This window comes from Colobus angolensis, unplaced genomic scaffold (assembly GCF_000951035.1).
Source record: "Colobus angolensis palliatus isolate OR3802 unplaced genomic scaffold, Cang.pa_1.0 Scaffold136, whole genome shotgun sequence".
Classification (NCBI taxonomy): domain Eukaryota; kingdom Metazoa; phylum Chordata; class Mammalia; order Primates; family Cercopithecidae; genus Colobus; species Colobus angolensis.
Window position 1 is genome coordinate 1,518,864 of NW_012114444.1, and position 20,574 is coordinate 1,539,437.

The following is a 20,574-nucleotide window of genomic DNA, read 5'->3' on the forward strand; positions in this document are numbered from 1 at the left end:
TGCGTGTGAATGAATGAGTGAATAAGGAGTGAACAAATGAGTGTGTGTGAATGAATGAGTGAACAAAGGAATGAGCAACTGAACAAATGTGTATGTGAATGAATGAGTGAACAAATGAGTGTGTGAATGAATGAATGAAGGAATGAGTGAACAAATGTGTGTGAATGGGTGAATGAGTGAATGAATGAGTGAACGAGTGAGTAAATGAGTGAATGAGTGAATGAACGAGTGAATGAGTGAGTGAATGAATGAGTGAACGAGTGAGTAAATGAGTGAACGAGTAAATGAGTGAAGGAGTGAATGAACGAGTGAATGAGTGAGTGAATGAGTGACTGACTGCATGAGTGAGAACCTGGGAGTGCAGGCGGGGCCGAGCCCCCCGCGGTCACAGTAGCACTGGGGGCGGTGGGCTGGAGACCTTGTCCTTAGAAGCCCACGTGCTGGACCCCTCAGCTCTGCCAAAGATGAAACGCCCCCAGACGGGCCAAGGGCTACCCCCAGGGGTTGTAGTGGTGATGGCGCCTCCTCATTCGTGAGGCTGTCGCCTGTCTGCTGCTTTCCCCAGAAGCCTTGGGGGGCCTGGAGACCCCAAAGTGTGGCGTCGGGGCCGGCACCTCCAGCCCCGCCAGCGGCCAGCCCTCTGCTGCCCTCTGCTGGCCAACCCGACCCACAGCGGCTCCTGGCAGGCGAGGGGAGGGGACCAAAAGGGACCACAGGGGCGAATTGGGACGATGTCAGCTCCTGCCAGCATCACGGAGCCGGTTGCCACGGTGACGGGCTGCTGTGCGGGCCCTCTGCAAAGCAGGGAGTGCAGCCGTCCTCATTCCACCAGAACCAAATTCCTCACGCTCTGCCTCCCGGCGAAACTCATGTGGCCACGGGCCCAGTGAAGGGGGAAGGGGTGTGGGAGCGGCCGGGCCACCCTCTGCCCAGGGCACCCTGGGCACCGCAAGCCTGTCTCTGCCTGGGACGCCCTCAGCTGGCCCCTCGTTCCTCCTCCCAGGTCAGGCCTCCAAATGCTCTTGCAGCCATGTCCCCGCCAGTGAGCCTCGGAGGATGACAGGGGTCGCCAGGGGCTGCCCTACCCAGCCCACAGGGGAGAGGATGTACTCAGCCAGGGCAGAGGCCGGGGGCCGACAGAGGCCGGCAGCCCCAGCCAGCCCCCCAGCCCTGTCCTGAGGCTGCTGAGCATGATGCCCACTGGGGAGGCGGGCAGCAGACCCAGGGCCTGGCAGGGAGCCGGCTGTAGCACTGCCTGAATCAGGACCCAAGCTGCAGCCGCTCCTTTTCCAAGCAGCCCCTGGCAGCTCTGCCAGCATGCAGGGCACAGCCATGGGGAGGGGACAACCACATGCACTGGGCCAGCTGCAGGCCTGCAGGGCCACTGGACATCTCACCCTTCCTGCCACCCAGTGAGGACAAGGGGCAAAGGAGGAAGCATGGCGTGAGGGAGGATGGGGGGGACAGAGGGGAAGGAGACCCCATGGCCTGGGCCCCAGCCCACCCCCAGCCCAGAGCTGCTGTCCACATGGGAGCAGGACTGGAGCCCCAGGAGGGCAGAGGAAGACCCAGCCCCCGTGGGAGGCTGCCAGGGACTCCCCTGCAGGTTAGGAGCCCCCAGATGTTTCTGCAACATCAATCGTTCCCATTTCTCGAGTTATTACTTTATGTAAACAAACACAAGAGTTGCTGGTTCTAAATAAAGTTACTTGTCTGTGTAAATTAATATCTCATATTCTCTCCTGAAATAGAATTATTTGTCTCTGGAGGAATCACGTTAAAGACTGACATAGGGTATAACTGTATCATTTGCATATGCAGATATGTCTAATTATTCAACTTGCAATTAAAGGCTTGTGTGTCAGCAAATGAGACTAATTAGATACATTTATCTATGATAATCAGCTTTTTACAAACAACATAGATCCCCCTTGGTTGATCAGGGAAAGCTGCTGGACCAGGGCCCTTCTCCCCTCGGGCACCTCTCACAAGCCTCACTCCACACCCCCGAGCTGCACCCCAGCCCTGGTTTGTGGGGGACAGGGAGAGCTCAGGCTTCCCACCTTTCAGAGGTGGTGCTGAGGCAGCAGCCACGAGGCCTCTCAGTCCCCACTGGGGTTGGGCCTGCCCCGGCTGCCCAGCCCTCCCACTGCCCCGGCCCCTCTGGCTGCCCCAGCCCCTCCAGTGTGCTCCTGGAACTTCCCCTTATTAACTCCACACACAAACCCTGGTGGGGCCTGCCCAGAGGACTTGAGGAGCTACTACCTTGCTTTCAAAGCTCCGTGCCTTTGAGACCGGGACTGTGCAGTTCACTACCCCATCTTCAAGGCTGGACTCTCCTTGCCCATGGACTCCGCTGGTGCTCCCCTTCCTGGGCACCCCGGCTCCACAGCCCTGTGCCCCTTGGCCAGGCTGTTTCTGGCCAGGGCGGGCTGACATGCTGGGAATTTGATGTCCCCAGAGCAGTCTCCAGCCAGGTCCTGGGTGAGACAGCCCTGGGCAGCTGAGGACCTGGCGAGGCTGAGCCCAGAAGGCTGGCCGTGGCCTGCCTGATGGCCGTCCTGGTCATGGGGCATTTCACCTCCCACTCACCTGCTGGTGTGCTCTCAGAGTCACCTCCAAAATAAACAACTTTCCCTCCTGAAGTAGGATGAACCGGGTCCCCAGATACGTCCACCCAGAACCACAGAATGTGGCCTTATTTGGAATAAGGTCTTTGCAGATGTAACTAGGGTAAGGATCATGGATTAGGGTGGACCTCAAATCCCATGAAGGGTGCCCTCATAAGAGATGGAGAAGCTGAGACAGACATATTTGGAGAAAAACGCCATGGAAGACAGAGGTAGAGACTGGAGCGGTGTGGCCTCAAGCTGGGGACACCAAGGAAGGCCTGAAGCCACCATAAGCTGGAAGAGACCAGGAAGAAACCAAACCCCCTTCCAGAGGCCCTGCAGGAGCCAGCCCTGCCCAGAGCTTGCTTTCAGACATCCAGCTCCAGAACGGAGACGGAATGAATCCTTATTGTTTAAAGCCACCCAGTTTGGAGTAACTTGCCGCCACGCTAGGACACCTCCCATTCCTGCTTCGGGATCTACTTCTGGGGAAGCTCAACCTAAAACCATCATATTTTTCTTTAGGTTAAATAAACAAATGGATTTAAATACCTGTTTTAGCCTTTGACCTAAGCAAAAATATCTGTGAAATCATGGGCTTCACACACAAATTTAATTTTTCCAAATACACACTCAAAATAAGTACTCATAAAATGCAAATGGTCATCGAAGCCTCAGCCACCTAATCGCCTCTGGGTGCCTCTGGCCACAGTCACACCATCCTCCGGAGGGAGGAATCTCCATCACCATAACCACCACAGACCAGTGCACATAACAGTGCACTTTCGGATATCATTTCTGGGGTGGCTTCTAGAACCTGTGGATTCGAGAGTGGTGTGCACACTGGTGTGTGTCTTTGTGTGTGCATGCCCTGTGTCTGTGTATGCCTGGGCTTAAGAAAGAAGAGTGTGTCTGTGGAAGATGAAGAGGGCAGGAAGCCTTCTCTTTACAAAGGCTCTCAGTTGCTTGGCGATGACTGAACTGAGAGCTCAGTGAAAGGAGTGGGCGTCAGCAGAGCACTTCTGTCGTGCGTACCTGCGCACGGGCTCACAGAGCTCCTGGAGGCCCCACATCCTGACTGTTCAGTCTAACAGGGGACGTACCGGGAGCTCCACCACTCTGTCCACTGCTGTATTTCCAGTGCCTGAAGCACCGACCGCCCCATGGGAGGGCTGAGAACTTGTCTGTGATGAGGTCACTCACAAACAAGTGAGCTGGACCCCTGGGGAGCATCAAAAAAGGAGCTCTGACAAGGGGCAGGGGATGGGCTGAGCCCGGTCCTGAGGACAGGGACAAGCAGATGTAGGGCCCCTGACCCTCAGACCTGGTGGGGAGGGCCCACTCCCTTCCCACCTCCGTGTCCCAGATGACTGCATTGGCCAGACCCACCCAGAGGCCAGAGACAGAGCTGGGACGTCCATGGAGGTCAGCCTCCTGGGGTCCAGAGTGGGGCTGGAGGGGTGGGGGCGACTGGGCTCCCGGGTCTTGCTATGGCATCTGTTCCGGGCTCTGGGCTCATCCGTGCTGGGGCGTGGGTCACTGGTGCATGGGCTGGGCTCTCATGTCCCGGCCTCTGAGCAGCAGAGCGAGGGTCTCCACCAGGGTTTCCCCCTAGGGAGGCAGCAGACCCCTCACCCTGGTAGGCACTTTGGGCCCTGGCTCCGCCTTCATGTCCTGCTCTTTTTTTAGCAAGTCGTTAGTATTTTAAGTGCCTTTCAAGAGGCTGAGCCTAATTAATTAGCGGTTTCTGAAAAAACAATTAGGTTTCTGATAGGCATCATCTTGGAAAACAAGCAGAGTGCAAAGGCCAGGCTGAGGCCGAGAACCCCAGCAGCAAAGAGACACTCGCGTCCCCCAGCGTCAGGGAAACTAGGACATTTGTGCCAGGCTGCCTGGCTAATTAGATTTCCATCAACTCCAGAGGGACCCGCTGAGGCAGCATCTAATTTAAAGCAGCCTCAGCCGGGCTTTGAGCTTGAGCATTCTGCAAAAAGACAAGACAGAGTTGGGCTGTCCCTGTGGGCGGGCTTCTGTCCCCTCTGAGCTCCAGGACTCCAGGCTCTGCCTGTCTGTCCACCTGCAGTTTGCCTCCCTGCCCCCTCCCTCCTTTCTGCCTCCTCCTCTGCCCCTGGCTCCCAGGCGTCCCCTTCCACCCAGAGGAAAGGGAAGTGACCTCCCAGCTCCTCACAGGGTCTACAGACGACTTGGCCTCCCTGCTCGGGTTGATAATAATTTCCTGCTTAAAAATATGCTCAGCTGAGGAAATTTGGTGTATGTCTTTTCCAAATAAAGGCTTCCATTGCCCCAAAATGAGCGACTGAAGAGGGGTCTTGCAGGGGAAGGAAGGGAGAGCTTGTTGCATTTCTGGGCATGCAGGGCGCTCTGTTGGCCTCGGTCCTCAGGAGGCCCTGCAGGCGGGTGGGGTGACCTCCCATGACTCCAGGCTGAGTGTTCTGTAGGCACCTGCAGCGTCTCCCCGACCTGCGGTGGGGGTGGTCCGTGGTGCCCTTGCCAGCACTGCCCTGTCTTTTCACCTGAGGAGGTCATAGGGCGCTCCCTTCGAGAAGAGGTGGCATGAACTCCCTCCAGGCCGCCACAGCTGGGAGAGGGTCTAACGTTTGCCGTCTTCTGTGCTCATGGTGCCAACTCGCTCTAAAACTGCCGCCTTGGAGGAGGTTTGGCTCAGCCCCCTTGGAAATGCAATTCCCCTTGTCCCCTAGCCATGGAGTGGGAGCAATTCCCACCCCCGCCTTCCGTAAGGGCTTATGAGGCCACCTGCCCCTGCCCCTGGCCTGCCCCACAGGATCCCAATGGAGGGCCCGTCATTGTGGGCCTGCGAAGCCCAAGCCCTGCCTGGCACCCCTTGGTGCCAGAAGGGACTGTGCAGAGAGCAACAGAGCCTCCAAATCCACTTCCCAACAGCACAGGCCAGGGCTGAGGGGTGGGGTAGGGGTCCTGGCCTCCCCATCCAAGGTCAGGCCTACCACATGGAAAGGCATGGATGTCTCAAAGCCTGGCCAGAGTCCAGTCCCACCAGTGACCTCTGGCCAAGCACAGTGACCATCCAGGAAAAGTTGAAGTTTTATGGCCACTGTGGATGAGCCAGCCCTGGGTTCCCCTCTCCAGCTGGTATCCCTCTGTCACCCCCGCCCCAGCGGCCACAGTCTCCCCTCCACTGTGAGGCTCCAGGCGCTCGCCTGGTAGGAGCAGGGGTAGCCCAGGTGGGTCCCACACCCCTGGTGCCTGTGTCCCCTTGGCCTCTCCTCTGAGCCCAGACTAGAGGGTGGTCACTGCCTACAGGCTTCCTGTCCCTTCAAGCTGACCACACCCTGCCTCCCATACCTGCCACACATGGTCACTTTCTACCAGGCTTCTGAGTCCTGCCTGTGTCACCAGCAGGCAGCAACCCAGGGGCAACCCTTGCCCAGGGGAGTGGAGCCAGTGGTCAGCGTGCCTGGGGCAGACAGTCCTGGATGCTATTCCATGTGCTTCTCCGAGGTCCTGGAAGAAGGGTTCTGGTAGAAGGAGGAAGAGGAGGAGGAGAAGCAGGAAGAGGAGGAGGAGGAGGAGGAGGAGGAGGAGGAGGAGGAGGAGGCTGCCTCCTGCATGAGCTTTGCTGACCTCCAAAACTGTGGCTTTTCCCGCCCCCCTCTCCTGGGCTCCTCCTGGATAAGCCATCTGCACAAGATTCCTTGCTCAGGCTGGTCTTTGGGTCCGAACAAGCTTTTCACGTCCCTGCATGCTCTCTGGGGTGAATGCCTGGGTCAGGAGGAAGGGCTATCTCTGTCACTCCAGAGCCCTAAGTGCAAGAGAGAGGGCTCCTCCCTACCTGCCCCCTCTGCTGGCCTCATACCAGGAGCCTCCTGGGGGACCTAGGCACCCACCAGCCCTGTCGTTTATACACGCATGGAGGGTGGGAGGCCCATGCTCACTCTGAGGCTGCCGCTGGGGTGGGCAGCGTGAGGTCCCTCCATCCGTGGAGTCAGGACACTTGCTGACGAGTGCCCAGGCCCTGAGCAATTGGATAGCTGTCCAAGCCCAAACAGTGGGGTCCAGGTCTCCTCCCAGAGCCTGAGGCTGATCCTGTGTTCCTCTTTCTTCTCCAGAACATCCCTCAGGCGCCCACCAGGGAGTTCACAGTTGTGGAAACCCCAGGAGCGAGGGTCAGATTGCCAATAGCCTGGAGCCAGGCCACATCAGGGGCATGCAGTGAGGGTGAGCTCAGCAGGCCTGGGCTGTCCACACCTCACACATTCCAAATAAAAGTCCAGCAATTAACAAGCACCTAGAAAGCCACTCTGAGCCACTGGAACATTGTATTTTAGGGGCTTTAGGCCAGGTTGGGTAGGCTAAGGAAATGATGGGATTTCAGGTTGGGGCCACACAGGGTCAGCTTGAGACTAATTAGGGTCAGCCACACAGGGACTTCAAGTCTACATGACCGAGCCCCAGTAAAAACCATGGCCTCCAAAGCTCAGGCCAGCCTCTGGGGCTGGCAAGTTCCAAGTGTGCTGTCACACGTGGCTGCTGGGAGAAACCGCACTGTGCATACAGCGCCACGGGAGAGCACTCCCAGCAGCTCACACCTGCCACCCATGACTGCTCCACAAGTGTCCCCTCTTCAGAGAGTTTAACGTGTCCTTTTGTTTTAATAAACCATACCCGGGACTGGAATTGCCTTTCCGAGGTCTGTCCTTCTAGTGAGTCATTGAACCTGACTTGAACCCAAACAGGGGAACAAATGATGTTTCCAAGGATGAAGGACAGGGAAGATGCGGTCACCATCACAGGCCCAGCATTCTCGCAGGCTCGTGGGAAGCCATGGAGATGCCAAGACTCCACGAAGCCAACATCCCACTGGAGCCACTGCATGAATTCGCCTGCGTGGATGCTCGTGAGCTGCACCTTCATGCTATCATAATAGCAGCTCAGTCATCAAACAATGAGACGCATCACGCACCCATCAAACAGCTGAAGTGAAAGACAAGACACCTGGACAAGAGTGTTCAGGAAGCTGAGCCTAAAACACCCCAAAGCTGAGGACCACTCAAATGCCACCGACCAATGAAATGGCGGCACATCCACAAAACCCACCAATGAGACGGTGGCACATCCACAAAACCCACCAATGAGACGGTGGCACATCCACAAAACCCACCAATGAGACGGTGGCACATCCACAAAACTGACCAATGAGATGGCGGCACATCCACAAAACCCACCAATGAGACGGCAGCACGTCCACAAAACCCACCAATGAGACAGTGGCACATCCACAAAACCCACCAATGAGATGGCGGCACATCCACAAAACTGACCAATGAGACAGCGGCACATCCACAAAACCCACCAATGAGACAGCGGCACATCCACAAAACCCACCAATGAGACGTGGCACATCCACAAAACTGACTAATGAGCAGGTAAAGAAACAGTGACACACCCACAAAACCGACCAATGAGCAGGTAAATAGTGGCACACTCACAAAACCGACCAATGAGATGGTGGCACATCCACAAAACCAGCCAATGAGCAGGTAAAGAAACGGCAGCACACTCAGAAGGTGGATTCACAGCTTTGAAAGTGAACTGCAGTTGCACACAGCAATCTGACTACACCCCGAACATATGAAGCTGAGAAGGAAAAACAAAAGCGCTCGGGGCTGCATGCCAGCAGCCTCCTCTTGGGTGGTGGTTCCCACCCCAGATCCACATATGACCCACTGGGAAAAACTGGACCTAAATTGTGCCCCTGCCCTCTGACCCCAGGTCACTGGCACAGATCTGGGGACACAGCAGGTGCCGAGCAAATGTGTCACCATGAAGAGCTGTCTGTGAGAAACCACAGCCTGCATTGTCTTCCCAAGCCGAGGATTCTAACACCACTCAGAAAGGAAGTAGACGTAGAATGTAAGAAAAGGCAGATATCCGGCTCCTCACTGGAGAGTCTGTCCTCGGAGAGGTGAGGAAGGGCCGTGCAGTGCGGTGCTCACGGCAGGTCTCTGGATGGCAGGTGCTTCCTCCTCCTAAAGGGAGCCGCTGCGCATGCCTCTTAGCCCACCCTAGACACCAGCTCCCCACAAGGTTCTGGGGACCCCAGACACCCGCCCCCCCAAGGTTTCGAGGACCCGAGACACATGCCCCCTCGGTTCTGAGGACCCGAGACACCCCCCCCCCCAGGTTCCAAGGACCCTAGACACTTCCCCAGGTTGCGAGGATGCTTCACGAACACACCAGGCACCTGCGCTCTTCTGCCTGGGGGTGAGCTCCCCAGGGCATCAACGCACCGGGAGATGGGATGGCGGATAAATGCCGGTGGGGCCGAGCCCCTTTTGTCCCAGCCTGGGCACTGTTTTCCTCCATCCCCCCTCCTCCTGCAATCACCTCTCAGATAAACCCAGCCCCGATTAGGTCAGAGTTGGCCTTGGGGGAACCCAGACCAAACTGACCCCTAAGAAATGAAAGTGGGCCGGGCGCGGTGGCTCAAGCCTGTAATCCCAGCACTTTGGGAGGCCGAGACGGGCGGATCACGAGGTCAGGAGATCGAGACCATCCTGGCTAACACGGTGAAGCCCCGTCTCTACTAAAAAAATACAAAAAACTAGCCGGGCGAGGTGGCGGGCGCCTGTAGTCCCAGCTACTCAGGAGGCTGAGATAGGAGAATGGCGTGAACCCAGGAGGCGGAGCTTGCAGTGAGCTGACATCTGGCCACAGCACTCCAGCCTGGGCGACAGAGCGAGACTCTGTCTCAAAAAAAAAAAAAAAAAAAAAAAAAAAAAAAATAAAAGTGCCCAGAACTATAAAGCTGCCCACAGATTCCCAAAACCCCTCCCAGCGGGGCTCCTTTAGCACATCACTCCCTCTCAGACTCTACCTTTTCCCCGTTGTTTGATCAGCAGATTGATACCTTCTAGAAAATTCTATCAAGCTTAGTGTGTTTGTGCTGCTGTAACAGAACACCTGTGATTGGGTCATTTGTAAAGCATTGAAATGTATTTCACGCAGTTCTGGAAGCCAGGAAGTGCAAGACTAAGGCGCTGCAGCCTCGCGTCTGGGGACAGCAGCTCCTGGCTTCTGCAAAGAGGGGTCCTCTGGAGGGGAGCAGCGCTGTGTCCTCACGTGGCAGAAGGGAGGGAAGGAATGGACTCATCCCTCCCGCCCTTGATCTATTGGTGAGGGCAGAGCCTTCCCGGCCTACTGACCTCCCGAAGGCTTCATACTATGGCCCTGGGGATTACGCTTCAATGTGAATTCTGGAGGGACACAAACATTCGCACCATAGCACAAGCTCACGGGAAGTACTTCCTTGAATTCAGGGTGATGTGACTGAAATTGAGAAAAAGTGGCTCAGTTGGTGGATCTCAAAACTTGGGCAGCCAGGCTTGAATTGGTTTTATGATTTTTCCCCAAATTGGCTACACTGGCTCATCCTGAAACCATCTCGGGGCTGGGGAGCAGGTGAGACAGGTGGGCTTTGCCTGATGGTATGGGACCTGCTCTGTGCTCCAGGCTCCACGCAAAATGAACCCCTCACTTCAAAGAACAGCGGGAGGCGTGTGGGCAGTTTCTCAGCCTCGGGGACTGGGTTCCCAACACCAAAACCTGCCCCTTCTGCCCACTGGCTGCAGCAAGCCACCTCACGTTCAGGCTCTGCTGGGCTGGGACGGCTCACGTGTGTACAAGTTCCCGCCCGTCCCCACACACTCCAGCCTGTCTCCGAAGCACACAGTTCTCAGTTCTCATTTGCACACACGCGTGACCAAAATGCTCTTGTGTGCCCAGACGGCCGCGTGTGTGAGGCCCGCCACAAAGACGAGCCAGTCCCCCCACACTGCCAGGCTCGACCTCAACAGGGGCCTTTCCTGCCCGAATCCCCACCAGGGCCACTGTCCCCCAAAGCCAGTCTCAAAACCAGATGGCAGGGATTTCTGAAGGGAAGGACCTGGGGTCTCCAGGCTCCAAAAGGACAGAGGGTTCCTGCCATGCTCGCCACCTCTGGAAGCTGAGGTGGGAGAGGGAGGAGGAAAGGGGGAAGAGAGAAAGCTGCTCTCTCAGCAAAGGATGCTGACCAAACAGGGGTTTGGTAACTTTGCAGACAACACTGGAATCTGTTACGTGGTTCTGGGAAGAACTCGTGGTGTAGAGAAACCCTGTTCTCAATTCCACTCCTGGTTAGCAGGGTGTCCCAGCTTGCACAGCCTGCACGGCCTTGGGAACGGCATTTCTGCTGGGCTGAGTGCTCAAAACCCAGCTGTGGCCAAGGCCAGAGCCTCTGGGCCAGGGCGCTGCCTGCCCGCAGCCTGAGAGAGAGCCCCAGCCCTGGGGGTGAGGCCGGCACCCACTCCCTGAGGTGGCAGAGTGGCCTGATCCTCGCCTGGGCCTGGGAGCCCTGTGCACCGGGAGCCGGGCACCGCTGCTGAGGCCAGGAGTCTGGGCCTGACAAACGCCCACACCACCTCAAGTGTGGTGCCCCCAGGCCTCACGCCTTGCAATCAGCCAAGTTAGTATGTTACACTAAACAAGTTAATTACATTATTGCTTTCTGATGCTGCAATCACAAGATTTTTGTTTTGATGCTAAATCTGGTGAAACTTTAAATTAGGGTAATTAAATAATTAGCTATAACATATGACAAGCCAGCAAACAACTTCCTTCTTCCCCTGACATTCCCGGTCGGCAGTGCCCACGTGGAAAACGCCGCAGACAGCGAGTGTGTGCCCCACGACCCAGCCTGGTCCAGAGGCTGCACCTGTCCCTGAGTTAGCATCGTTGTCCCCAGAATGGCCGGCAGCCTGGGCTCTTCTTTTGGGATCAGGGCCTTGGTCGTCTCTATGTGTTTGGGATGGAAAGAAACACAGCCCGACTCAAACTATGCTGCAAAGCCCCCTTCTTCCTTCAGGAAGCCTTGCTCTGGAGCCAGGGTGCTGCTGGTGTGGAAAACGGCCCCAAAACGGCCCTGCCCATGATGCACATCTGCAGAGCTGCTCAGGCAGCAGCCAGGCGCGCAGCGGAACCGGAGAGCACCCCAGCTGCCCAAGCACACCAGGGTCCCTGGCTGCAGTTCACGACAGAGGCCCATGAATTCCCCACATGGGGTCCCTGTGGCTTTGCAGGTGCTGTGGCCACCGGCAGGGACCCAGCCAAGCTGCACTCGGCCCCCGCGCTCCACGTCTCCACTGCTTTCCACCTGTGGCCTCAGCCCAACGCTGAGCTTTAGGCAGAAGGGGTCCTATGAATGATACGGTGTCCCTACCCATCGATTTTTTTTCCGCAGCCAAATCTCCGGTCATTGCTTTTCTCTCCTGGTAGCAGAATATCTGTTAATGAACTTTTAATAAAGTAAAATTCCCCAGGAAAATCGACAAAGGGTAAGGGGAGGGGGAGACTGAGGAAAGCCTGGGAGAACAGGGGACCTCCTCCCCAGGAATGAGAAGTGGAAAGAGGTGCCCAGGCCTTTAATCCATCCCCAAACGAAGCCCCTAAATGCCCCACGAACATCGAGAGGAAGGGGAGGAAGGGGAGTGTCAGGGCCACAGCAGGTGGAGATGCCTGTAGCCAGTGGAGTCCGTGGGAGAAAGCAGCCCATACCCAGCGTTCGCTATGGATGCTGGCTGAAGAGGTGTGAGAAGGTCCCCATGGGGATGAGGAGCAACTCGGAAAGTCTCAACTACAGGAAGCCAACACCACCCTCAGGCCAGAGGGACACAGGGACAAAGCGGGGTGCGCGGTCACAACTCAGGGCGGGAACGGACAAAGCGGGGTGCGCGGTCACAACTCAGGGCGGGAGCGGACAAAGCGGGGTGCGCGGTCACAACTCAGGGCGGGAACGGCTCTGTCCTGGATCAGAGGTGACATTTTACTGGAATTAAGTCAGTATTCACCTAACGTAGATTGTAATACATTAAGATGTATACTGATTTCTTGGACAATCACTAAGAACATAACTCAAAATGTGTTTAACAATTAACACAATCGACAGCGGAATTAACTAACAGGGTAACTAAGACATATTTGCTTAACACAAAAGAAGGCAGTAAAGGAGGGACAGAAACAAAAAAGACAGGAGACACCTAGAAAGCAAGGAACAAAATGTCAGAGACGAAAATGCCACTGCACCAACAACGACAACATCAGGTGGAGAGATTATCGGACTGGATAAAATACTCCAGGCCCAACTGCATGCCGTCTCTGAGACATGCTTTAAGTTTCAAGATGCAAATAGATCGAAAGCAAAAGGACAGAAAACTACACACGAGGCAAATCATAATTGCAACAGAGGTGGAACGCAGGTATTCCATCTGACAAAATAGACTTTAAGGAAGAAAACACTAGAGACAAAGGACATTTTATAAGGATAAAAGGGTCAATACTGACAGAAAGACATAAATGTGTATACATACCTAACAGGAGAACTCCAAAATACATGAAGCAAAACAGGACAGAATGGAAAAGAGAAATATATTATTCAATAATTATCATGAGAGACTGCAATACCCATTCTCCATAACTGATAAAGCATCTACACAGAATACCAGTAAGGACACCGAAGACCTTAACAGCACTGCCAACCACCTTACCCAAACTCCTATTCATAAATCACTCCCTGTGATGGCAACAGTCAGCCGCAGTGTCACACTTGCCAGGAGAGCCTGTAGGCTACACTCAGAGCAAGTCTCACTAATTTAAAAGAATTTAACTCTACAAGGTATGTTCTCTAACACAATGGAATTAAATTAGAAATCAAGAACAGAAGTAGCCAGGTGCGGTGGCTCGTGCCTGTCATCCTAGCACTGCGGGAGGCCGAGGTATGTGGATCACCTGAGGTCAGGAGTTCAAGACCAGCCTGGCCAACATGATGAAACCCTGTCTCTACTAAAAATACAAAAATTAGCTGGGCATCATGGCGTGTGCCTGTAATCCCAGCTACATGGGAGGCTGAGCCAGGAAAATCACTTGAACCCGGGAGGCAGAGGTTGCAGTGAGCCAAGATCACACCACTGCACTCCAGCCTGGGCAACAGAGTGAGACTCCATTTCAAAAAAATAAAATTAAATTAAATTAAAAATGAACTGGAGAAATAAGTCGATATTTGAAAGCTCAACAACACATTTCTAAATAACCCATGAGTCAAAAAAGTAATCACAAAAAAGAAAATTAAAATTAGAAAACAATTTGAACTTAATGAAAACAAAACCACAACATACCAGAAAGCATGAGATACAGCTAAGGCAGGAAATTCACAACTTTAAACACCTGTATTTCAAAGGCAAAAAGGTCAATAATATAATCATATTATATCAATAATATAATCAATAATATAGTCTTCCACCAAAAGAAACTAGAAAAAGAAGAATAAATCCAACCCCAACCAAGCCGAAGGAAGAGAAGTAAAAAGACTAGAGTGAACAGTGATGCAACAGAAAACAGAAAGTCAATACAAAAAATCAGTGGCATCAAAACTTGATTTTCTGCAAAAATCAACAAAATGGATAAATGTTTAGCAAGAATGCCCATAAAAAAGAGAGAAGACACAAATTACTAAAATCAGAAATAAAAGAGAGAACACTGCTACTGATCCTATAGAAATTAAAAGAATTATAAAGGAGTATTATGAACCATTTTATGCCAACCATTTGACAACTTAGATGAAGTTGAGAAATTCCTAGAAAGACACAAATTACCAAAATGAGTCAGGAAGAAAGAGAAAACCTGAAGATACCCATGACAAGTAAAGAAATTAAAGCCCAAGCAGCACTGGCTTTGCTAGTAAACTCCATCAAATATTTTCAGAAGAAATAATGGCAATCTCACACAAAATCCTCAGAAGGTAAAGGATGAGGAAACACTTTCTAATTCATTCTATGAAATCAGAATTACTCTGGTATCAAAGCCAGACAAAGACATGAACAGACTATAAGATATTATCCCTCATGAACATAAACCAAAATATCTTTAGTAAAATTTAGTAAATCAAGTCATCTATGAAAAACCCACAACTGACATTACGGTCAATGGTACAAGACTGAAAGCTTCTCCCCAGGATCAGGAAAAAGACAAGGATGCCTGCTTTTGCCAGTTCTATTCAACATAATACTGGAAGTTTTAGCCAGAGCAATTAGGCAAGAAAAAGGAACAAAAGGCATCCAAGTTGGAAAGGAAGAACTAACGTGGTCTCAATTTGCAGATGATACACACCATGTAGAAAAGCACAGAGAACCATTAAAAAAAAAAAACAAAACTGTTGGGCAGGGCGTGGTGGCTCACGCCTGTAATCCCAGCACTTTGGGAGGCCAAGACGGGCAGATCACAAGGTCAGGAGATCGAGACCATCCTGGCTAACATGGTGAAACCCCGTCTCTACTAAAAAAACACAAAAAACTAGCCGGGCATGGTGGCGGGCACCTGTAGTCCCAGCTACTCGGGAGGCTGAGGCAGGAGAATGGCGTAAACCCAGGAGGCGGAGCTTGCAGTGAACCGAGATCGTGCCACTGCACTCCAGCCTGGGCCACAGAGTGAGACTCCGTCTCAAAAAAAAAAAAAAAAACTGTTAAACCTAATAAGTGAACTCAGCAAAGATTCAGGGTACAAAATCATTACTCAGAAATCAGCTGGACGCTAGCAATGAGCAATCCAAAAACAAAAGAAGCCCACTTATGATAGCACTGAAACGAATCAGATGCTTAGGAATAAATTTAACCAAGGAGGAAAAAGACTTGTATGCCAAAAACTACAAGACATTGATGAAAGAAATTAAGAAGACACAAATAAATGGAAAGTCATCCGTGTTCACAGACTGGAGGACTTACTGTTGTTAAGATGACAGTACTACTCAAAACAATCCACAGATTCAATGTTATCCTTCTCAAAATCCCGACAGCAATTTTTGCAGAAATTGAACCTTCCTCCTAAAATTCATATAGAACTTCAGGAACCCTAAAAAGCCCAAACAATCATGAAAACAAAGAACAAACTTGGAGAACTCACACTTTCTGATTTCAAAACTTACTCATAAAGCTACAGTCATCAAGATAATATGCTGCTGGCAAGAGGATGGACATAGAGGCCAATGGAGTAAAACAGAGAACCCCCAGATGGACCCCCATATGAACCCCCATATACATGGTCCATTGACTTTCAATAAGGGACCAATACCAGTGGGGAGAGGGCAGCCTCTTCAACAAACGATGCTGGGAAAAAGTATTTACACATGCAAAACAATGAAGTTGGACCTTTATCTTACAACATATACAAAAATTAACACAAAATGGATCAAAGACCTACATGTAAGAGCTAAAACTATAAAACTCTCAGAAGAAAACATAGGGACAAATTATCAAGACTTTTGACATGGCAATGGTAAATGGCACAGAAAGCACAGGCAACAAAAGAAAAGAGACAGGGCCAAGCGTGGTGGCTCACGCCTGTAATCCCAGCACTTTAGGAGGCCGAGGCAGGAGGCTCACCTGAGATCAGGCATTCAAGACCAGCCTGGCCAATGTGGCAAAACTCTGTTTCCACTAAAAATACAACAACTAGCTGGGCATGATAGTGGGCACCTGTAATCCCAGCTACTCGGGAGGCTGAGGCAGGAGAATCGCTTGAACCCAGGAGGCAAAGGTTGTAGTGAGCCAGAATTGCGCCACTGCACTCCAGCCTGGGGAACAGATCGAGACTCTGTCTCAAAAAATAAATTTTTTTTAACAGAAAACAGATAAATTGGAGTTCATTAAAATTAAAAACTATTATGCATCAAAGGATACTATCAAGAGAGTGAAATGTCGGCCACAGATTGGGAGAAAATATTTGCAAATCATATATCTGGTAAGAGTTGTAATATCCAGGATATATAAAGAACTGCTACAATTCAACAACAACAAAATTCCATTTAAAAATAGGCAAAGGACTCAAATACATGTTTCTCCAAGTAAGATATAAAATGGCCAATGAGCACATGAAAAGATGCTCAACAGCCCTCTCTGGTCACTAGGGAAATGTGAATCAAAACACAGAGACACTACGTCACATGCGATAGGACGGCCGCTCTCCAAAAAACAAAAAACTAGCTGGGTGTGGTGGCATGCATCTGTAATCCCAGCTACTCGAGAGGCTAAAGCAGGAGAATCACTTGAACTTGGGAGGCGGAGGTTGCAGTGAGCTGAGATCGGACCACGGCACTCCTGCCTGGGCGACAGAATGAGACCCTGTCTCAAAAAAATAAATAAATAAAAATAAAATAACAAGCTATGGAGAGGATGTGGAGAAGTTGGAATTGATGGTGGGAATGTAAAATGGAGTAGCCGCTGTAGGAGACAATTTGGCAGCTCCTCAAAAAGTGGAACACAGAATTACCTTACGATCCAGCAATTCCACTCCCAAGGGTATGTCCGGAGGAATGAAGACAAGCACCCAAGCAGACACGTACGCTCCCACAGCAGTGTTATTCACAATGGCTGAAAGGTGGAAACAGCACACTTGCTCCCAACAGATGAATGGAGGACAAAATGTAGTCCATCCACCCACGGGAATATGATTCAGCCAGAAAAATGAAGGAAGTCTGACACTTGCTACCAGGTAAATAATCTTGGAAGCGCTGTGCTGAGTGACCTTGGAAGCGCTATGCTGAGTGACCTTGGAAGCGCTATGCTGAGTGACCTTGGAAGCCCTGTGCTGAGTGACCTTGGAAGCGCTGTGCTGAGTGACCTTGGAAGCGCTGTGCTGAGTGACCTTGGAAGCTCTGTGCTGAGTGACCTTGGAAGCTCTGTGCTGAGTGACCTTGGAAGCGCTGTGCTGAGTGACTTTGGAAGCTCTCTGCTGAGTGACCTTGGAAGCCCTGTGCTGAGTGACGTAAGCCAGAAACAAAAGGAAAAATGTTGTATAATTCTATTTGCATCAAATATCTGGACCAGCCAAATTCACAAACACAAAAAGCAGACTCGAGGTTAAGAGGGGCTGGGGGTGGGAAGGGAATGGGAAGTTATTATTCATGAAGACAGGGTTTCTGTTTGGCGTGATGAGTTGGGGATGTAGCTAGTGGTGACGGTGACACAACATTGTGAATGTAATTAATGCTGCTGAACTGGACACTTACTTAATCTTTTTAACTTAGCAAATCAAATTCAACTATTTATTTATTTATTTTGAGACAGGGTCTCACTCTGTCACCCAGGCAATGGCAATCTCGGCTCAGTGCAGCCTGGACCTCCTGGGCTCGAGCCGTCCTCCCACCTCGGCCTCCCAAAGTGCTGGGATTACAGGCATGAGTCACTGTGCCTGACCAAATCCAACAATTTATTTTAAAAAGATAATACTGTACACCATGATCAAGTGGGGGGATATTTCCCAGGACTGAAAGATTGGTTTAACAGCCAGAATTCAATTAATGTAATAAATCATATTAATAAAATAAAGGACAAAAGCCACATAATCATCCCAATTGACACAGAAACTCCATTTGACAAAATCTAACACCAATTTGTAATTAAAAAAAAACTTTCAACAAACCAGAAATGAGAGTGAACCTCCTTGACCTAGTAATGGAATCTATGGAAACCAATGGCATGTTTCCTGGGGAAAGCCTGACCATCTCTCCCACGGCAGGGAGCAAGCCAAGGGGACCCTCCCCTCCTGCTCCTCCCACACTGCACAGTGAGTTCCAGCCAGGGCAGTAAGGCAATAACATGGACCTCAAATCACCGGGATTAGCAAAAAAGACGTAGAACTACGCCTCACGCAGTAGGTGGACTCGCCTGAGGAATCTACAAAGACAAAATAAAATGAAGTAAAACCTGAGAAGATGAACGGAGGAGTTTAACAAGGCCATGGGGTGCAGGATCAAACCCAGAGGTGGCGGTATTTCTGCACTGACAGGGAACACCCCAAGATGAAATGCAGAAAGCGTCCTGGTCAAATAGCGTCAGAAAGAATAAGCTACTTAGGAATAATTTCACAAGGGAAGTGTGAGATTTGTACACTGCAAACTGCAAAACATGGTTGGAAAAAAGACCCAAAGAAAACCCGAACAGATGGAGAGACTTCCCATGCCGAGGCGGGAAGGCCGAACCCTGCACAGACGGCAGGGCTCCCGCGGTGCTCCCCGTGGCCTTCGTCCCCCTCTGGCCATGTTCCCTTCCCGGCTCACAGCCCCTCCTCCTAGTTACCACCCTCAGCCCTTCCTCTGCAAGTGCAGGAGGCCCGAGCCACAGGCCGGTGAGCTGGGGGTCCAGCCTCTCCTGGCGTTTTACCCGCATAGGTTACAGCTGATGGCACTGGAGCGAGAGGCTGACTCTGCCTGAGGGAGGCTTGGACCCCGGGCTGGAGGGGGCCAGGGACCCAGACCCACACTTGATTTAGAAGGACATGGAGCTGTCAAACCTATGCAGGGTCATCACAACTGGCCCTTCGTTCATCCCTTTTCGACCAAGCTCAGGACACTGTAACCCAGGAAGACGAGCTCGTGGTTCTGGGATGACCCAGGGAATTGGCCAATCCCAGCCGAACCCCTTGTTCCTTCCTCTCGTCATTGAGGCTCCTCCCAGACAACTTCGAGAGCCCTGCAGATCCTTCTGCTACTCCCCAGCCCAGAAGACCCAGGCGTGCGGGAGACCCTGGCAGGGGACATACCCGCTCGGCTCTGGCCTGTCCTTTACTCAGAGAGATGGCCGAGGGGGTTTGGGGATAAGGGGGCCATAGAGGGAGAAGGGTGAGCTGCAAAGGGTGGGGGGGCCGAAGAAAGCTGCACCTTCCGCTCCCACCGAGCCAGCTGCCACCTCTGTGTCCCTGTGTCCTCCTGCTCTGTCCTGCCCTCAGCCAGCTGCCACCTTTTCTGTGTCTCTGTGTCCTCTCGTTCTGCCCTGCCCCCCAGGGACAGAAGCCCTCGAGGTTCTGGCTGGGCCCACGCACTGAGATGCCTCTGAGAAAGCTCTCTTTCTGTGGTGGATCCCGCTGGACGCCCGTGAACACGGGGCCAGTTTGCAGAGGGCTGGAAGGAGGCCTCTGGACGGCACCCGGGCCTGACACAGGTGGCAGAGCAGGCTAATGGCTCAAGGTGAGGAGGGCGGCCTGAGGGCGGCTCTGGCCAGGTTTCAGAGCCCCAGTCAGTCTCTGCAATGCCGTCTGGATTGGATCGTCCATTTGTCCACAAGATGGCACAGCAGACGCAACCATGGCCCTGGGGTCTGGGGTTCCTGGCTGGTGGCCAGGAGAGGCAGCCAGAAGACACCATGGCTCCTGGGGCCTGGTCAAAGCTGGGAGGCTCCCTGTCACGACAGCCAACAGCCCTTTCCCCAGGGACAAGGAAGGGCTGACGCCACGACACATGTGGGTCCAGCACACCTGCCCATGTACACACGTGAGTGTGCGTGTCCTGCTGGTGGCTGACCCATGACCCTGCATGTGTGTCCTGCTCGTGGCTGACCCGTGACCCTGCATGCATGTGCTGCTCACGGGCACACCGTCTGCCCATGCACAGGCCTTTGCCCATGCACAGGCCTTTGCCTGCCCACCTGGTGGGGTCCTGCCTGGGACTGGATGCTTTAGCGTCTCCAGCCTCTGTGCGCTTTGCTTCTTTGCTCAGATACCATTTCTCATTGTGGAATTTTACTCTCAAACCAAAAGATGCTACACACCGCTCCTGACGCCATGGCATGGAATGACATAGCGCATCCCGTGTTTCTGGATTTCTCTTCTGTGGCTTATTGGTGCCACTCAAGCACCACACAACAATGACGTCTGTCCCAGCAGGGCACACACGCTCTGCATCTGAACGAGTATTGAGCTGATTCCAAAGGCCAGCGGAGACACGGGCCGTGCATTTATCTGGAGGAGACCAGGCGTGCCATGGTTGGCTCTGGCTGCAGGACGCTGGGCTGAGCACTGACCCAGGCCACCCCAAGTCACCAAAAGAGGGTAGGGAGGGGTGGACAAAAGTATTTATTTTGCTTATTTTCTTTTTTTTTTTTTTTTT

General features: G+C 52.5%; 1 protein-coding gene and 1 long non-coding RNA gene across 2 annotated transcripts in view; one reads left to right on the forward strand and one right to left on the reverse strand.

The window, feature by feature from the left end:
- DNAJC5 (DnaJ (Hsp40) homolog, subfamily C, member 5) overlaps window positions 1–20,574 on the reverse strand; it is a 1,035,873-nt gene that overhangs the window by 979,290 nt on the left and 36,009 nt on the right. The gene's annotated exons all lie outside the window — the stretch shown is intronic.
- On the forward strand, window positions 18,213–20,559 carry LOC105506341. The gene is made up of 3 exons (XR_001000911.1): window positions 18,213–19,202; window positions 19,474–19,630; window positions 20,185–20,559. It is a non-coding gene; the product is annotated as an uncharacterized LOC105506341 (long non-coding RNA).